The sequence below is a fragment of the Ostrinia nubilalis genome, chromosome 18, assembly GCF_963855985.1.
Source record: "Ostrinia nubilalis chromosome 18, ilOstNubi1.1, whole genome shotgun sequence".
NCBI classification, from domain to species: Eukaryota; Metazoa; Arthropoda; class Insecta; order Lepidoptera; family Crambidae; genus Ostrinia; species Ostrinia nubilalis.
In genome coordinates this window covers 10,643,861-10,653,756 of record NC_087105.1, presented here as the reverse complement: position 1 = coordinate 10,653,756, position 9,896 = coordinate 10,643,861, and positions in this window count along the sequence as shown.

Genomic DNA, 9,896 nt, shown 5'->3' with positions numbered 1-9,896 from the left:
ATGAATTTTAATGCTGATTTTTGTTTGCGTTCGTTTTAATTGGTGAACTTCGACTTAGAATGGTTGTTCGATTTTTGGGTGCTCTAGAATTGAAACTGCTGATGTAAGTGTAGAGTTAAGGTGTAAATGCGAGAACATGCTTGCAATATGAACCTCTTGACATGCATGTCTGAACCTGTTCATGTTACATAAATCTGTTATATTAGAAGACTTTAAACATACCATTTTAACTTATAGCTTGAATCAAAATAAATCAGATACATAAGTAGTCACTCACACCAAAAAGGTCAAAACAAAATTCAAAAGTTGCAACTGTGGTTGGCAGTTTAGGCAGTCGTTGCTAGACTTGTTAGGAACCGCTCACTTATGTATTAAGTACTTATATGAATAAAATGTGTGGTAAGTTACATATTGCTTGCTATTAACGGTTAAACGTTATTTTGTGTCTCATTTGCTGATACAGTAATACAAGTCAAATAACGTCAACACATACAACTGTAGTAATTAAATATGGCAACCTCGCGAACTGGATGCAATTTACGTCCGTGTGCCTGGGGAGGTCTAATTTCGTTCTAGAAGGGACGCAGAAACTAATTTTAGTTGCAAAGCAAACAGCCAATAGTAAGGGTTCGCCCGCGCGTCTAGCAAGTTTCAAATTTAATTACCATTTATTGTGGTTTATGTGGCCGTCTGGGGACCTATTATTGAATTCATTATGCCAACAATAATGAATTAGAAACGTACGTTTTGGAGAAAATAGAGATGGAAATGTGTGCTAGCGTCGATTGAGATGAGAACTGTATTGTTTGGATGGCTTCTTTTTCGACATTTATGGAGCGCTAGTCGCTTTGCGATCAGTGACTAGTTATATTTGTTTTAATAGGTGTGTAAGTATTTGCTTAATTGCTTAGGTGCATAGCACCATTCCTTAAACTTCGGACAAGTAATGCTCGAGAAACTACGACTGACGTTTGTATGGTTTAGCTAAAGCATTTTTTTTAAAAAGCTTGCTCAATTATTCCAAATAGCATAATACATAAATACGCTATACTCGTACTTCCATACAAATAATTCATGTAACTTTCTACTGTCGTAATATCGATCGGAGACGATATAATAGCCTGTACACACGAAACTTTACAAAGGCGCTACAATACGCTTTGTTGTATAAGTAATAGTGGCCACAATACTCCCCTGATAGTGGGGGTGTATTCAGTGCCATTAAAAGACCCACTTTAGTCCCTTAAGACAATGGGGAACCAATGAACGGAGTCCTCACAATGGCGTCCGAGAACAGAACATAATTAAATACTATAGAGTCGTCCTTGTCTATCTAAGAAACAATGAAGAAAGCAAATGTAAAGTATGGAGATTGATACACGTTTGTTATTCGATGTTGTATTATTATCAGGAGACCACAGTTTAGGGCTCTTTCAGATTAGCGTTTTTTCAGCGTACAAATAAGTTTAGGTACTCGCGCTAGCGGACTACAATTTGTCTTCAGAAAACTGAATGTATGCGCTTAAAAATTATTAAGTTGTGGTTTGTCGAAGCATCAAAAAATTAAGTATTACTTAAATAATAACAGTAAGCACAATACATAGTCGTCGTCGTCGTTTCAGCCGAAAGACGTCCACTGCTGGACAAAGGCCTCCCCCAAGGATTTCCACAAAGACCGGTCCTGCGCCGCTTGCATCATACATAGTAACATAGCTTTAAACAGCGGGAGTAAATGTTCTTATCGTTTTTTTGCGCGAGCTTATTACTTAACGGAAAAAAGCAAGTCGGTAAGAGCCATAACACTGAATGATTTTTAAGGAGAACCTTGTCAAATCCAGACGTATTTGTATTGTGAGAACCGAATCATAGTGCTTTCGAAAATTTATTCTGGGAATATAGAATTCGGGTCGCTTTTGTTAATTTATTCTTTAGTTATGGATATAGAATTTGAGTTAGTTACGACATATTATCTTGACTCAACCAAACCCAAATCCAACAGAAAATCTCGGGCGGCCAAGCCAAAGTAAAATGTAACATCATTTAATATTCAGAAACAAACTGGGCACCGACTCAAATAAACAACTTATTTCGCCGTGTTTGCTTAAGCCAGCGTTAATTTGGCTGTTTTAGTACGAACTTAAATTGTTCCTCCCTCGGTAATTTGCTTAGTATCATTATAGCTGCGAATTACGGTAAATAAAGTTTCAACCGTTGCCCAGGCCACGCTTTATACTGTCCTAAATAAGATACGGTGAAGTTTAATTACAGAGAATAATTAATTATAACTATTATTCATGGTTAAGTTTTTGAGAGTGTCTTACGATTGCCGAGATGTTGTTTCTACTTGTTGGTAAAAACTTGTAACTGACATGAAAATTAATCAAAAAGATAGGTAACTAATTCTATGATAACTTAGGTATTCTTAGTTATAAGACAAAATTATGGATAAACTACGATATAAAGTGTTAAGTGAATTCGAACCCGCACTCGCAATGTGAACCACTCAATTTCCAAAATAGACAGTGGTCTTGTCTTATAAGAATAGTTTATTGTTCATGTCTTAAAGAAATATTATAATCTCTTAGCGATAATTGTACCGTCGCTTTGTTGTAGGTATTTCTTTTTTTTCTTTGTTTTGTGTGGTGTACTCAAGTGTTTGCCTATCCACCTGTTCACGCGAGTGTGGGGATTCGTATTTTTACTTTCCTCGGGTAGGTAAGAAAAAACTTCTGCCTATTATTCGCTGCTTTCTACACTAGTCTACGAACTGACATGACGAAACTTCGGATTTATCACTCGTGCACAACCTAAGAATACAGCAAGCAAATACCTTTTACAGCAAATAAAATAAACAGTTTTGGCTTTAATCATAGCTTAAAACTAACAAAGATGGCGGGTGATATCAAATATTCGCATCAACCCACGCGCGGCCTACGTGACGCCAACTTATCCATATCTTGCTTAGCAACGCTCCCCCAATATAACCTAAAGCCACCCCGGCGAATTTCTTTCATCCCACCCGGGGTGGAAGTCACCCTGCTTAAGATCGATGGAGGGGCGTAGATTAGACTTCACGATAAGGGTACCCGGACCCGAATTAACCACCCCTTTGTACTACTGCGATGGGTCGTCCGAACTTTGCGCCTTGTTTTGACATGTTTTATAATTAATTTGCTAGTTTCAAGCTTTAGTTTAACGAGGGGAATTCGGTTTCAACGGCTCCCTTGAAGAGTGACGCAGTAAATATGTAAGCGGTTGGTTTTATGATTAAGGAAAATTTATAACAGTTTGTTAAAGATGGTATTTAAGACATGCTGAGGTAGGTACCTACTCCATACATGTTGCATGGCTCATATACCCATGATAAAGCTACGATTTACGATCCAATAAAATAGCCTTTTTTGTGTAGCTAGGCTGCTACATTTCATATTGGAAATTCATCAAATAAATCAAAGTTATATTTTTAGTTCTCATCTAGAGGAAGCAGTTACCATAATAAAAATAAATATCTTTCTATATTTCTTCTCGATCAGAATACCAACATCACGAACGAAAGGCAAAATCTAATCTCTAGGCGAGTCACGATTCCCGCCCGTGCGAAAATTGTCGCTTCTTGTGGAGGAGGGTCCACCACTTAATGTTTATTGGGTACAATTCTTACATCGATCGACTTATTTCCAGAATATCAGTAACTTCATTTATGTAGATAATACCAAAAGATAGCAAATCAATGTAGGTATAATATTTGTTTTTCTAACTTAACAAATGTTTTCACGACCTTGGGTGTCAGAGTTTTAGTAATGTTTAGGAGTTCAACAGTTCAATCTGACAGTAGTTAGGGCAGTTTTTGTCAATCCAGTCTAATGGACCCTGGAGCCTGTGTCAATGCCGTAACTGAACAATATACATTAAAAGATAAGCTAGTAATTACAATTCGAAGCTTATAAAAATAGGTTTTTCGTGTTTGTTTCAAGGGTCCAAACAACATGAAATCACGCCTAAATTCGCGATCAGAAATCAAGCCTGTAATCGATGTAAATATTTCAATTTAATCAATCACATGCTTGAATATAAACTTGAGTTTTAATAGAGTTTCAGAATGCGCCTTAAATTGCTCAAACATATTCATAAATTGAACTCGCAAAGCGAGCTGCGTCGTCACGATTTTCCGTGTAAATTGTCCAATATGCCGTCATCTTAGTGTGGGTGGGGCGGGGCGGGCGAATGGACTTCTTACAGCGAGGGCTGCCATTGCGACGCTAACGAATACCTCGAATTTTGCATAGGACGGCTCGAGATAGCTATGGATATCTGTTGTGACTGTTCACACCTACGACGAACTAGTTACTATAGGTACATTCCTTATGACGAGAGTTTGTAGAGTTGTTTGTTTCTTTTAGTATTTGAGTAATTGGATGCGGAAAGAGTTAATACGTGACTTTACAAGTGAAATAAAGGTATAACTTCATTACTCTTTTATTAGAAAGGTAAATGACAGATGTTCCCTGTTGAATTAAACAAAAAGATTGGCATTTCGAGAAAAAATATGTTCACTTTTTGTACTATGTGTAGAGTTAAGAGGCACATTACTCGCACTCGTATATTATGCTGTTTAAAAAATACATACTTTTAAAACACACAATCAATTTTCTAAGAAAAACGACAATGGAAACTACAATTAAAAAGTTTCAGAAAATATATTCCGCTTAAGAACACCAACCACCCCAAATTACCAACCCTAGCCGGGCCGCTAGCGCCATACAAAACGCCTCCCTCATTTGGGCACAAGAAATTACATACTTTAATCTTATCGCCGGAGTAAAATAGAATATTAAATCGGGCTGTCGCCGACGAATGGCCGTCGGACCGTACTAAAGAACGAATGTTGGCCCGGATAAACACATTCGATCTGACGGAACGACCTCCTATTGTGGAAAGGAATGCTTTTAACTTTCGCTGTCGTATTATATGTACGAGATCGTAAACTGCTCCAATATTGGACCCTTTAAAGGTCTGACACAAGAATTTTGGTAGGTACTATTGCGCTACTTTGAGTTTAATTAAAATTTTGTTCTGGCCTAATTCCAACTGGAATACAATCTTGTAAGACCGTCGTTAAATATTCATTTTGTTAGAGGACAATAATGTGGAGGTAAGACATTGCCATCAAAGGTGTTCTTAGTTAAATTTGAAGGAATATTTTAATAAAAACTTGTGCAACTAAAGGGATCATTTTAGTAAAAACTTGTGCAAATAAGTCAGTAATTGGATGTTTCAATTGCTGTATTGCTGCAGTTATTTAAGAAAGGTCGATATCCGACTAATGTTGAACAATAAATCGTGAAAAGCTCTAAATATCAGTGAACGCATAGCAAAATTTATAGCACTATCATATTCAATATAAATTATTCACCCCGAGCCCAACTAACTCCCTAGCTGCACTACCCACCCGAACTAAGCACATTACCCTTATTATTTTACAAAGGCTTCTAAACATCGTCGCACGCACACACGCGCGCCGATCCGTATCTTCGGGGTCGCCATCGCACAAATATATCTAAGTGTCGGGGGTTTTGGTCAGTTTCTCCTTATCCTTTCCCCCTTTCGGCACTATAGCCACCCCACCCCTCCCCTCATAAACAGCGCTAAACACTGGCGCGCAAAATTGTAAAATTTGGAGCTACGAGGTTTTGTCTCGCTCTGGTCGGGCGGCGTCAATTTGTTAAGATAACATTGTGCGCTGGATATTATTTACGATTGGGGAATTAATATTGAGGATAATTAGAAGACGGATTCGGATATTGGACTGTCCGGGTGGATTCGGACCGGGTTTAGGTGAGCGTTTGTCTTGATATTTGTCGGGACAACGCTAAGTTTTAATACCTAGGTATAATAATGTTTGTAGTTATAGTTACACTATTTGGAAGCTTTAAAAGTGTTAGTAAATGTTGTAATTTTTGTTTCATTGTTAGTAGAATAGAAAAGTGATCACTTACTAAATGTCCAGGTAAAAGTGAAGCCGTGAAAAGGTTAGGAACCTACTTAAACATATCATCAATCAATATAGGTACTAGCATGATATTTTACGTTAAAACATTATCTTATTTGTAATACCTAAGTATGTGGATTTGATTCTCGTCTGTTTTTTAAAAACCATTTTAACCTACCCAAGAATACACTTATTTTATTTTATTAATCTAATCATTATCTACATTGCTAATTAATAGAAAGTAAAGAAATTAGCCTTCAAGCATGAGTTTTAATAAAACTCTACAATATACATTCATTGATGCAGAACAAAATCTCAACAAATTAAAAAGCTATGATAACAAAGTGCCAAAAAATACGCCTCACAGAATTCGGAAGAGAACTTAAAAATTCAATTGCCAACTAGAAATAGTGAGGAGATCTGCTGCGCACGTTGTAAAAACTACTTCGGAAAAAATCGATAAGTCAAAAATATTCAATTAAGTGGGAACATTAATATTCTAGAGCCGCGGTCGTCAAGTGCCGCCAGGGGATGGGGCTAGTGCAGGTGGGCGCCCCCCTTTAGGGAGGGGGGTGATGGCTGAAATCCACGTTTTTAGGCCTACCAAGCTTTTTAGTAACGCGACCACGTCCGCGCGGCGTTTTTGACGTGTTTATTTATTAAAATTATTATCTGCACAGCGATTACTATGCTGATTGATTACATGCATAGGAATTATGACGAAATTAATTAAATTTGTTTTCAAAATAAATAAATAATACTTTGATTTTCATATTTTCTAACTTACCTACAGGTTTACAAAGCTACCTTACGTCAGTATTTTAGTAACTCCAAACTCTTATTAGATGTAGGTAGTTACGTTATTTGTAGTAACGCCCAACTACGTTTCCATGAATTCTGTTGCTGCTGCTGAATAATTAACATTACACCACTACTTAAAACTGGTTTAATTAAGCTATCCAGTAACCTAACCAACGCAGTTGTATGTTGAGTTTATTTATCCATAATATCAGAAATATATTTTTAGAACTGCATCGGGAGTTTTTCTGAAGTGCGTGATAGAGAAAATCTGTCCGAGTTTGAATTCGCTTTAAATTATAAGTAACTGATTGATTCATATTTTTAGGCGATGAAAATTTACGTAATATTTTTTTTTCGTTAGGTCGTTAACTATACATGTTGAACAAACTTTACGAATTGTGGGTGATAACTACGGTCAGTATATTTTCATTCTTCATTCATATTGTCTCCTGTCGATGTTTTCCTAAATAAAAGGTAGATAGTTTTCCGAAAAGTGGTGTGAAAAGGCTGTGTGCACTAGGTTCATTACATAGGTTTCCGATTAGTTTTTGTGAATTTTGCTATCTTTGTCTATCTATTCTCAACTAAGTAAACTTGAGAAAATCTATAAAATAATCAGTATGAGACAAAACGGTGGGCCGCAGCGCAGCGGCTGCCGCGCCACTATTAATCATAGAAAATGACGGAGCATTGTGACTGTGCCCGGCTCAAAATTGTGAAAACCTATCCCAGCGCGCGGCGAACTAATAACGTGGCTCTCTCACACTTCGGAAAATACCCGCCGGGGGGTACCGATGACAAATAAACTACGGACGTTTTTGAAAAAAAAAAACAAAAAGAATGTCTTAAGGGATTGAATATGTATAGATCGTTTCATCCACGAAGACGCGCCCCACCGTTCTTCAGCTAATGTTTGAGTGTTATCAGTACATACACGCTAAATTATCCATGAGTGCACACTGCACACGCACACGTAGTTTGTGCACACGCACAAGCACACGTTGAATGTAGAGCTTCATTACCAAAAAAGATTCTGTAGTTTTTACGTGAAAGAGTAACACACGACAATCTTTTCTTTTGTTGTTTATCTACAATTTTGCTTTACCTTCATTAATGAACAGAGAAAACTCAGTTCAAGATGCTATTCCTCTTCACTTTTCCTTCCAATTTAAACTTTAAGAAAAGAGTCAATCAAAATTAAAAAAAAGAAACAAAAAAAAGTATATCTTTTTTGTTCTTTTTTCTCCGACCTTACTGGGCAGGCTTGACGATGACGCCGCGCGCGTGTGTGCGTGCGCGCGTGTGCGTCGTGACGCTGCAACCGACGTGATATATTGAGAACTGCTCCGAAAAATCGCTACTGCGTACCTAGTATTACGTAATGTGAGCGTATTGCGTATCTACTACCCACTCTTTTTTAGTGCGATGCGCCTTTGTTTCGCTCCGATAAGCCGTTAAAAGCTATTGCTAATTTTATGGACTCGGTTTTATGACCTCAGGTATAGTCTAAGCTTTTTATTTGGTTTACACAAAATCAAATTATATTATTAAAAGATACATACTTCGAAAGTACTTGATACGAATGTAGTTAATACCTAAGTTTTGTTAAAGTAAATTGCCGCCTTAGAATTATTTTACAAACATTTTTCTGATCATTAGGTATTAATTAATATTTTTTACCACATCAGCTAAGGCATATTTTAATAAATTATCTTAATCATCGCTAAATTATGATTTAAGCCAACTTTAAAAAACCATCATAGAAATGTTAGTACTGAAAATTGGCTTTAAAATTTTATGATATGAAATGAAGTGGTAGGCAGTTAATCTACGATATAGAGCTCCATATCACCTCTCTGACACGACCTGTCTCGAATCTTATATTTAAAAAAAGTCATTGAATATGAATGTAGCCAAAAGCGAGCGCACAATATGCACGAACAGATAGTAAGTCAAATAACGCGAAATCATGCATTCATTCCACTTCGCGTACCATCTCATTTGCGGCCCGGAGTGGAGAACCGCCTATGTATATTTTCGAATTTTATGCCTACCACGTTTCAACTTTGCGCTAGTGTGAGTATAGTTTTTCGCACAGTGGACGCCTGGGTGTCTAGTGTAACGCGACACGTCACCGCGCTCGCAGTCGTCCTTTGATCCCTCGAGATTGTAACAGCGCAGAGGGGTGAAGCGGCTCAGGCCTCGCTGGTCGGTGCGCTAGTGTGGGTGTAGTCGGTGTGTAGAGGGTAGTTCCGCCCCCCGGCGCGTCATCGCACTGACTATTGCGCCTGTGTTAGAGAATGAACATTTAAAATGCCCACCCCCTTGACGATCACGCGCGGCCATTTTCCTTTTTTTGCATGATTTTTGCCAGCAAATCAGGCGAGATCATCTTTCCGAACTATTCTAGTTTAGTTTTTTGATGCATCGATAGAATTTCTCGCGCAAAAAATAGATCAGATTATAATTTTCATCCCGCCTATTGCTGATAAAATATGAGCCCAACTTTTCGAGTGGTAATAAAAGCTGCGATCAGTCTATATTGAACTCTATTTATTCAGCAACGCAATAAATATTCCAATTTTATTCAAGCTACAAATAATTTGAGAAAGCATAAATTCACGGTTCAGATTAGTATTTTTCATCTACATAAACAAAACTGCTTAATAAAACGTTTTAAGTTGCCTATTAACTGACATCAATATACTTTATTGGATGGTTGATACAAGTTTCATTCCGGGATGGACTATTTGTTGCAAAATCGCACCGTTTTTGTTACATTTCAAGCCGCGTATTTTCATCAATAAAAATAATAAAAGTCGTATCCCAAGGAGACTTTGCCTATAAACCTTTGTAATCGCACCACTTAGGCCCAGAACAGACGGTGAAACGCAACTGCAACTGCTATTACTTTTGAGTTGCATCTAAGTTTCTGCCATAGCGTCCGTTGAGAGACCACACATGACGCGACCAGTTTGAAACTATCAGTTTCAGTTTCATTCATCAGAATCCTCAGAAAGTTGCAGTTTCGTTGCAGTTGCGTTTCACCGTCTGTTCTGGACCTTACGTAATAGGCTACCGAGGCTGAGTTGCACCATCTTACTTT